The following is an 8,210-nucleotide window of genomic DNA, read 5'->3' on the forward strand; positions in this document are numbered from 1 at the left end:
TTAATAAACAGAATTTGTACTAGCAGTGGTAGAGCACCTTCCCTACCCTCCTCAGCTGTCAGTCTCAACTATGTATGTTTGAAAGTCACTTGGCACAGATCCTGCCAGCCAGTTTAAAATCATTTCAAGTTTCATACAACCTCACCAGAGCGAGACTGCTACATGTTGCTCTAATTATGTATTGATTTGCATTGTATTCCATAGGTTTCATGAAGTTGTGTACTAGCTTCATTCAAGTGAAGAAAAACTGGCAGACTCATGCAACACAAGGAAATTTAAAGTGCAGTATCAACAGTGATAGCAGTAGCACCTAGAAGGAAATGAAAAAACTCCTGCTCAATATGCACATAAGATCCTGCTTTAGTGTCTACTATATCCAAATAGGCAAAAGAGGTTAAAAAATAGCACCCTTTCTCAGCTTAACGGCTAACCATACCTGTCATTTTCTACCCATTTCTTGTTACTACCTCCTCAATCTAAGCAAAAACCTCAGAAAGCAAGTCTGGATGCACAATGTGATCACAAAATTCCTCCACTACAGTATCAGAAACAACGTAGGCATATAGCTAATGTGTTAAAATATTTTTAATATTTTACTTAGTACAAAGATCTTTATGCATAGATGCAAATACTATTTTCTGGAAAGCTATTAGTTGAAGGCTGGCACTCAAACTACTCTCTGACTTACTGTCAGAACAATAATTTCAAGTTCTTCATCATGAAAAGGTTAATACTCTCCAGGGAATGGTTTCACGTGATGACCACACATTCCCACACCACCTATCTGAAGACTTCTGCCGCCTTCCTTATGCGAGCCTTGCCTCTTGACTTGGAGAGCTTGGAGTCTGTGCACCAGGATTGTGTAATACAATCTACTGGTGCAGCGAGTAAATGCAAAGGAGCAGAGATGGCACGAAAGAGGAGGGAGTTACTGAGCAGTCCAGGACAGGGTGGAAATTAAAGTAGCTGCCAGGCCACCTCAGCCACGCCATAAAACTTCCCGCTCATGATGACAAGCCAAATACGTGAGTACAAATGAAGCTGTCTCACTGTCCTCTCAGTCTCTTGGATTATGCGTATCAACACAGCAGCTTCAGAAAGCCACGATAAAAGTGTGCGATAACTTCAGAATATTAAAAAAGCAATCAACCATCTTCTATTAACAGAAGGGACTAGCAAGTCTTTTGATCAGGACTTAAAAGACTCCCAGCTCTTGAAATACCTACCAAACGAAACCAAATGTTTTCCAAGCTTTTGGAGAGTCATGGTGCCCATCCTCAGAACTTTCTATAATATTACATAAAGTATTCCTAAAGTAAGTTTGCAGTAGCAAGAAGACTTCTTTACTGCTAGTGGCTAAGCTCCTTATTTTAACAAGGGGCACAGTACTATGGCTATTTCTTTCTGTGGTAGAAAAACTCCACCAAACACAGCTAATGTCTATTCTTCTTCCTGTCCACCTATGGAACTATCAGTTGTTCTTGATTTATTTTAAATCCAGGTATATATTCTGATCTGATTTGCAGATGAAGTTTATTCTGCCATACCGCACTTTTTTTTTTTTACTTTTTTTTGTTAAAAAATATGTTATCACATAAGACCCACGAAGTCTTGATTTCATTACAAACACAGTAGTTCAGGAAGCCAAAGTACACACAAGCAATACATCGTGGTATTGCATAGACATAGACACAGAAGCAATCCTGAAAGAGCCATGTGGACAAGCTGCCAGTCACTTGCTGAAAAACAAGTGCAGAAAGGTTGTGTGATTCCTATGTAAGGGCACATCTGTAACGCTCCAGCAAAAAGAGCACATGGATTTTCTTCCACTGGTGCGTGTGATTTAAGGTCATTTCAAATTCAAAATCTAAAAATTAATACTGAAGTTTGTGTTTCAATGATACATAAGACAAGCAGAAAAAAAGCACACCCTTGACCCTTGGGCTGCATCCCAGGAAGTCAGACAGTTGCTTAAAGCAAGAGCAGCTGAATCATCTTTTTTGCCTTGAGATGGGGTTTGTCGCCATTGACTATGCAGAGCACGGTACATCCCAGGCCTCCTCTTCATAGACCAGACACTGTACACCAAGTGGTCAGAACCCAATAGTGTTGTATTCCTTGCTGCCACCTTATCTTTCTGCGAATATAAGGGCACAAGTAAGGGTAGCAGATTACAAGTGATAGGCTCTGCAGAAGTGTGCTTTAAGAACACGGTGTTTCCTGTGCTCACTGGGAATTAAGGAAGCATCCAGCTCGTAAGCAATATTAAAAAAAACTGAGACATGCAGACCACCAAAGTTCACTGTAAGTAGGAGGCCATGCAGGAACTTACCTAACTCTCTCCTCCAAAGCAGCATCAGAAAATAGCCAGCAATAAACCAACACTGCCCAGACTGCTGAGACTGGTCACATTTTAAGTAGTTAAACCTGACAGATGTAGTGGCCAGCACCAATGCTTGTCAACTCTGTCATCCTCAAAATGCACAGCACAGTTGCAAACAGCAGTAAGGGGAGGGAGAGTATACCCTCCCCCTCAGTCCATTCCCCTTCAAAGGCAAGGCAGATATTACTTCTGTGTCTTGTAATAGCATGCTACATCTTATCTCTTACAGGACAAAAATAATTTGGACTTATTTTCAGAGCTATTTCTGGCTTTAAAAAAACAAAACAAACAATAAAACACCTCCTACATTTTCTTTACATTTCTTCTCCCATCAGACCTTTGAAATACCAACTGAGAAAGCCTCGTGCCTACTTTGCTGTTCACCAAAATTAAACTTATAACACCTCCTGCTGTCATCTGTCAGAATAAGATTTATAACTGGCAGCAGAAATCACTTTCATAATGTTTACTGGAATATGAATACCCTGAATAGGCAGATCCCTCAAATTTACTGTTCATATCAAGTGAAGCCTGTCATGAAAACTAGAAACTGATATTCAAAAGCCTGATAATTTAGAAATAAAAGAAACTGGACAATACCATATACTTGCATTGAAATTACATTTGGTGCGAGAAGGTGCAACTGTTCCAAGATGGGTTAGTCTAATATTTTGCCCGGTACATGTTACTTCCCAGAAATCCTCCTTCCATACTGCTTATCATTGGCTTTGCTTCCATGTTCTGTATGCAGCTGCCCTGTTTCAGAGATATTGAGCACATTTTCACTTTTTACATGCAGATACAAACATTTGGGTAGCTTCACGAACAAAAAAATCCTTCCTTGTTTTTTATCACTCTGCTGTGCGATTAGTGAATGTGGTCTTTTCAACTATTTGAAGCCAAAGCTAGGGGAAAACTAACATTAGTGAGTTATTTAAAAGTGAATAAATCCAAATATAAAGACAAGCCATTTTGAATTAGATTAGTAATTCTTAATGCTTGTAAGGAATACCCATCCTCTACATAAGTCATCACAGGTTCACTTTTCTTTTTCAAACAGGCAACAGTATCACCTCATGTCCACTACCCTCCTTGTTCTTCAATCAGTTAAATTTGTAAGGAGGAATAAAAATTATGCTTTCAAGTGAAAACTCAACAGGTTTAAATAAATAAACCTACTTAAGACTGTTGCACACACTATAGCAAGCCAGGCTAATCTTAGCTTTTTAGACACAACACTGTAACACCTAGATTTTATCTGATTTTTAATTAAAATACTCTACAGAGAAAGATCATTATCTCCTGAACAGCAGCTTTAAACAAGTTGTTTTATTATTATTATTCATTTTAAGACAAGTTGAGAATACTGAAGAGTACAAATTTTAAAATATTTTTGCAAAGTTATTGATCCTTTTGGAGGAAAGTAAGCATGCATTTCTGTAACAAAATCTGCCACAGATTCAAGTAGTCTTCCTTATTTCTCAAAAGATACTTACATTTAAATGCCCCGGGCTAATCATGGCTGTTCATTATTCTGCATTAGATTAAATTGCCCTGACTGAAACCCCACCTCAACTCTGGGCAAAATGTGTGTCCTTGTTGCACTAGTGTTAATTTTCCCTTTAAAAAAAGGAAGAAAACATATATTAAAATAAACAGTTCAAACACTGAAAGACATCACTGAGGTCACATTTCAGTGGTAAAGAATGCTCAGTGCCATTAATATTTAGTCTACCTTAATGGAAGAAATTTGAGTTAGAAGATACTTTAGGTTATCTTGTCCACCCTTATGTCAAGGGAGACTTGCTTGCTATGGCATGTTATTGATTGCTTTGCCAGGTCCATTTTGAACTTGTTGGTTAACACTGAGTTCCTAGCTCTAAAATCTTAAATGTCTTAAATGTTGGCAAAGTTAATTCTTCCAAAGGATCAGTTTCTGAGATGGCTTCAGCAGATTCAACTTGTTTCTTCCTTCTTAGTATCTTCACCTTATGACTGTCTCCAGTTTATCATATTCTTCTTTTCCAAATAGATCCAAACAGTAAAAAAAGCCAAAACGTAATTACTTCATGACTGAGCTGCAAGACATTTACAAGCCTCTCAGCTTCCTGTTAAGCTTCCACAACATGGTTTAGTGGTTCTCGATTTTAACAGCTGACTGTTCTCTATATTGTGGGCCATGAAAGAATCACTTTCTAAATGAGATTCTAACGTCAGACTGCAGAGCATTTTAATTGGTAGGATCACCCACCAATTACTAACTGATTATATATTACCCGAATGAGGATTTGCTTATACCATTACCTATATGTAACATAACTTTGTAAGAAACCCATACACAGTTTACCCAATGCTAATGTGACACTAGTCTCTTTTCTGCTTCAAGTTGCCAAACACAATTCCCTTTAAAATTAGGTTTTATCACTAGATTTTGGTTCCCCACATGGTGAACAGCGTTTTCCTTTGGATGAATTGAAGTAATAATGTTGCAATCAGCACCAAGATAACAACATTGATCAGGAGAACCTGCAAGTGTCTGTGCACAACACAGGATCCCTGTTTTCTTCAGATAACCCACCCAGGTTGGGTTACCATAACAAACAGGAAAAGCAGCAATACACTAGACCACCCAATGTTGTTTGATGCTATTACAGACGACAATTTCACATTGAAGTGTACGAGGTTTTTTTCCCCTCACTGAATTCAGTGACCACTTTTTCCACTGACACCGAGAGAGTTTCCATTCATTATGCCATAAGTATTAAAGTCCTAGTACATTGGAAGCTATTCCTGCCAAAAGAGCCAATAGTTTAAAGATACGCAAGTTTACTTCTGTTGGAATTCACGATTTGTGGTGTTTGGAACAAATTCTTGAAAAGCTCCAAACGGGGGTGAAAGGGGGGGGGGGGGGGGGGGGGTGGAGGCACTGGAAATAGCTACAGCTACGACCTTCTGAACACACACTGCCTGATGAACCAAGGAGTTGGCAACTTATCTAGCCACAGTCTTTCTGAGCACTTAAAAACACTATTTCAACTCAAATTCATTAGGAGCCACCAGTGTTTTAAAGATGCAACAACTCTTCAACAGGTGGTGGCTCTCCAAAGGCACACTACTCCCTTCTCCCCCCTCCACATCAGGTTTGTCAGTCGCCAATGATGCAATACATGTTTCACAGACATTCAGCTTGGGACTTCACTTCCAAAAAAGAGACACGTTAAGGGACACGATCTGAATATTCACCTGGCTTGTCACCCCCCAAACACTGTTAAGCCAGATACCATCGCAAACACGTTCTCAGAATGGCGGTTTGAGACAAGGCACAAGGAATTATCACCAGTTCCTTTCGAACAGACCTTGAGAAGAAAGCCTCAGCACCTGAAGCTGCAAATTTAAGAAAACTGTAGGTAATAGATCCTCAAGTATTTCTGTAATGGAGATTGTAAAACCCCAAGAGGCCCCGAAATTTTGTTACTGTGCATCTTTCCTCCCCTGCCCCGCCATGCAGTTTAAAAAGTGAAACGTAAAAAAAACATTTCGATATTATTAAGAATTTATGTCGAGCGTGAAACACGCACAGCGCTGCACACTCCCGTTACGTGCAAATCGGTTGCCAGACCTGAGACAGACTCGTCCACAGCTACCGATGTCCAAACACCTCTGGGGGCTCAGCCGACACCCCCAGCGCCCCGCAGCCTCCACTCGCACGGCTGCACCCCGCGCTCAAAGAAACGCTCCCGAAGGCGAGGCGGCCACCTCCACCCGGCAGCCGTCCATGAGACCTCTCCTGCCGAGAGCCCGAACCCGTCCGACCTCAGCCTTGTCCGACAGCCGACGGGGCTCGGCGGTGCGGCCACCCGCCCTCCCGCTCCGCTCCACCGTGAGCGACTAGCGCTCCCTCCCGCGCCGGGCAGCGGCCAGCCATCTCTCGGCGGAGGCTCCGGCCCGCTCCCGGACTCACGTGGTGCTACATCCAAAGGTTACACGCACCGCCGGGACGAGGATGACACCGCCGTCAGAGGCGCTCCCCGCCGCGGAGCGGCCCCGCGCTCACCCGCGGCGCGACGCCCGCCAGAGCTTCGCCCCCTCGACTCCCGAAGGGGCGCCGCATCCCCCCCCCCCCGCCCGCGCCGGTCGATGAGCAGCCGGGCCGGGCATCGACAAATCAAAGCAGCCCGCCCGCCCCGACGGAGAGCGGCGTACGACCCAGCTGCGGCCAAAAACACCGCCCCGGGGGCGCGGCGGGCGGGCGAGCGAGGGAAGGAGGAGGCGGCGGGGGCGGCTGCGGGACTGCCGGCCCCCGCGGGGCGGCGGAGAGGCGCCCAGGATGTCGGTGTCGTGCAGCCGCAGCGGGCTAATCCCGGCTACTTAACCCGGCGGGCGGGCAGGCGGCGGCTGAGCACCACCTTAATCCGCGGCGTGTGCGCGCCCGCCCGCCCGGCGGGGGCTGCGGCGTGCCGGCCCTGCCCGGCCGCGGGGTCCGCGGCGGTGTGGAGGCGCCGTGCCGGGCGGCTGCGCTCCCGCGGAGGCTCAGCCCCGCATCCGCTGCCCTCAAGGTCACGCCGCGCCCCGGCTGCACGGCGGCGGGGCCAGGTGCGCGCTTCGGTTACCTGCGGGGAAAAAGCGGCGAAAGCCTGGGAGCGCGGCACCCAGGACCACCGGCGGCCCCGCTGCCGCCGCCACCCCCGCCGTGCCGCACGCCGCCTCCCCGGGCGAGCCCACCCCGGCCCGCAGCGGGAGCGGAGCAACGCTGCACCTGCCGCCGCGCGGCTGCCCGCCCCGGCCAGCCGGGAGGACAGCCGCCCGGAGCCGCCGCACTTACCTCGGCGCCGCGGGGCCGACCCCGCCACCAGCCAGCCGCCAGCCGGGGGCCGGGACGAGGCGCCCGTGAACCTGCCGCCGCCCGCTCGCCGAGCGCACAAGGTCCCCGCGCTCCCCGCCCTGCCCACGGCCGGCCGGCCCCACCGCCCCCGCCCTGCGGCCGCGGGAGGAGGGCGGGAGAGGGGGCGGGGGGGAAGCGGCGACCGAATTGGGGAGGGAAGGCGAGAGGGAGGGGGCACCGGCGCGGGGAGAGCCGGGGGAGGAGGAGGAGGAGGAGGAGAAGGAAGGGGGGGGGCGCGGACCGACCGCCCCGCCCCCGTCGCCTCACCGGCAGGAACCAGCGATTCGCCCTCCCGGCGGCCGCTCCCGCCGCCGCCGCTCCCCAGGGCCCGCCCGCCTCCTTTCCCCCACACGCACCGGGCAGCGCCGAGCGCTCCGCCGAGCCCCAGCACCGCAGAGCAGCCGCTACGGGAGCCGGGCGCCACCGGGCAGGGCGGGGCGGGGCGCAGCGGTCCGCCCGCCTCCCTCCTCCGCCCGCCCGCCCGCCGCGGTCACTCACTTGTCCGCTCCCGCCGCCCCCTCCCCTCCCAGCGCCGCAGCCGCCGGTCCCCGCCGCCCCCCTCGCCGCCTGCGGAGCGCCGGCCACGTGACGGGGCCCCTCGCGCGGCCGGGGAAGGGGGGTCCCGACGTGCTGCGTCTTCAATGGGGGAGGCGGAGGAGGGGCGCCGATAGGCACGGCGCCTGCGGGGGCGGGGCCCCGCACCTCTCCCCGCCCCCCGCTCCCGCCACTGGCGGGCGGGAGGCTGACGCGCTTCTTTCCATGACGTCGGCGGGCGGGGCCGCGGCGTTTGATGGAGCCCGGCGGGCTTCGGGGGTCGGTGACTTTGCCACGAGCGGCTCCCGCGGGGCGGGGCGGGGGCGGGCCGCGGCGGCGTGTCCTCCCCGCCCGTGGGTCGCGGGCCGCCGCCAGCGGGGCTGGGAACTGCCTCGGGAGGGCGGGGATCCC

General features: G+C 50.0%; 1 protein-coding gene across 6 annotated transcripts in view; it reads right to left on the reverse strand.

Moving 5' to 3' along the window:
* ATP2B1 (ATPase plasma membrane Ca2+ transporting 1) overlaps positions 1–7,893 on the reverse strand; it is a 65,914-nt gene extending 58,021 nt beyond the window's left edge. For 2 of the 6 annotated variants that reach the window (XM_055711072.1, XM_055711076.1), the window contains exon 1: positions 7,764–7,893. The gene's annotated coding sequence lies outside the window, so the exon portion shown is untranslated. The other 4 variants (XM_055711071.1, XM_055711073.1, XM_055711070.1 and 1 more) reach the window with 4 other exon arrangements.
* Positions 7,894–8,210: the final 317 nt, after the last annotated feature.

The sequence above is a fragment of the Falco cherrug genome, chromosome 5, assembly GCF_023634085.1.
Source record: "Falco cherrug isolate bFalChe1 chromosome 5, bFalChe1.pri, whole genome shotgun sequence".
Taxonomy (NCBI): domain Eukaryota; kingdom Metazoa; phylum Chordata; class Aves; order Falconiformes; family Falconidae; genus Falco; species Falco cherrug.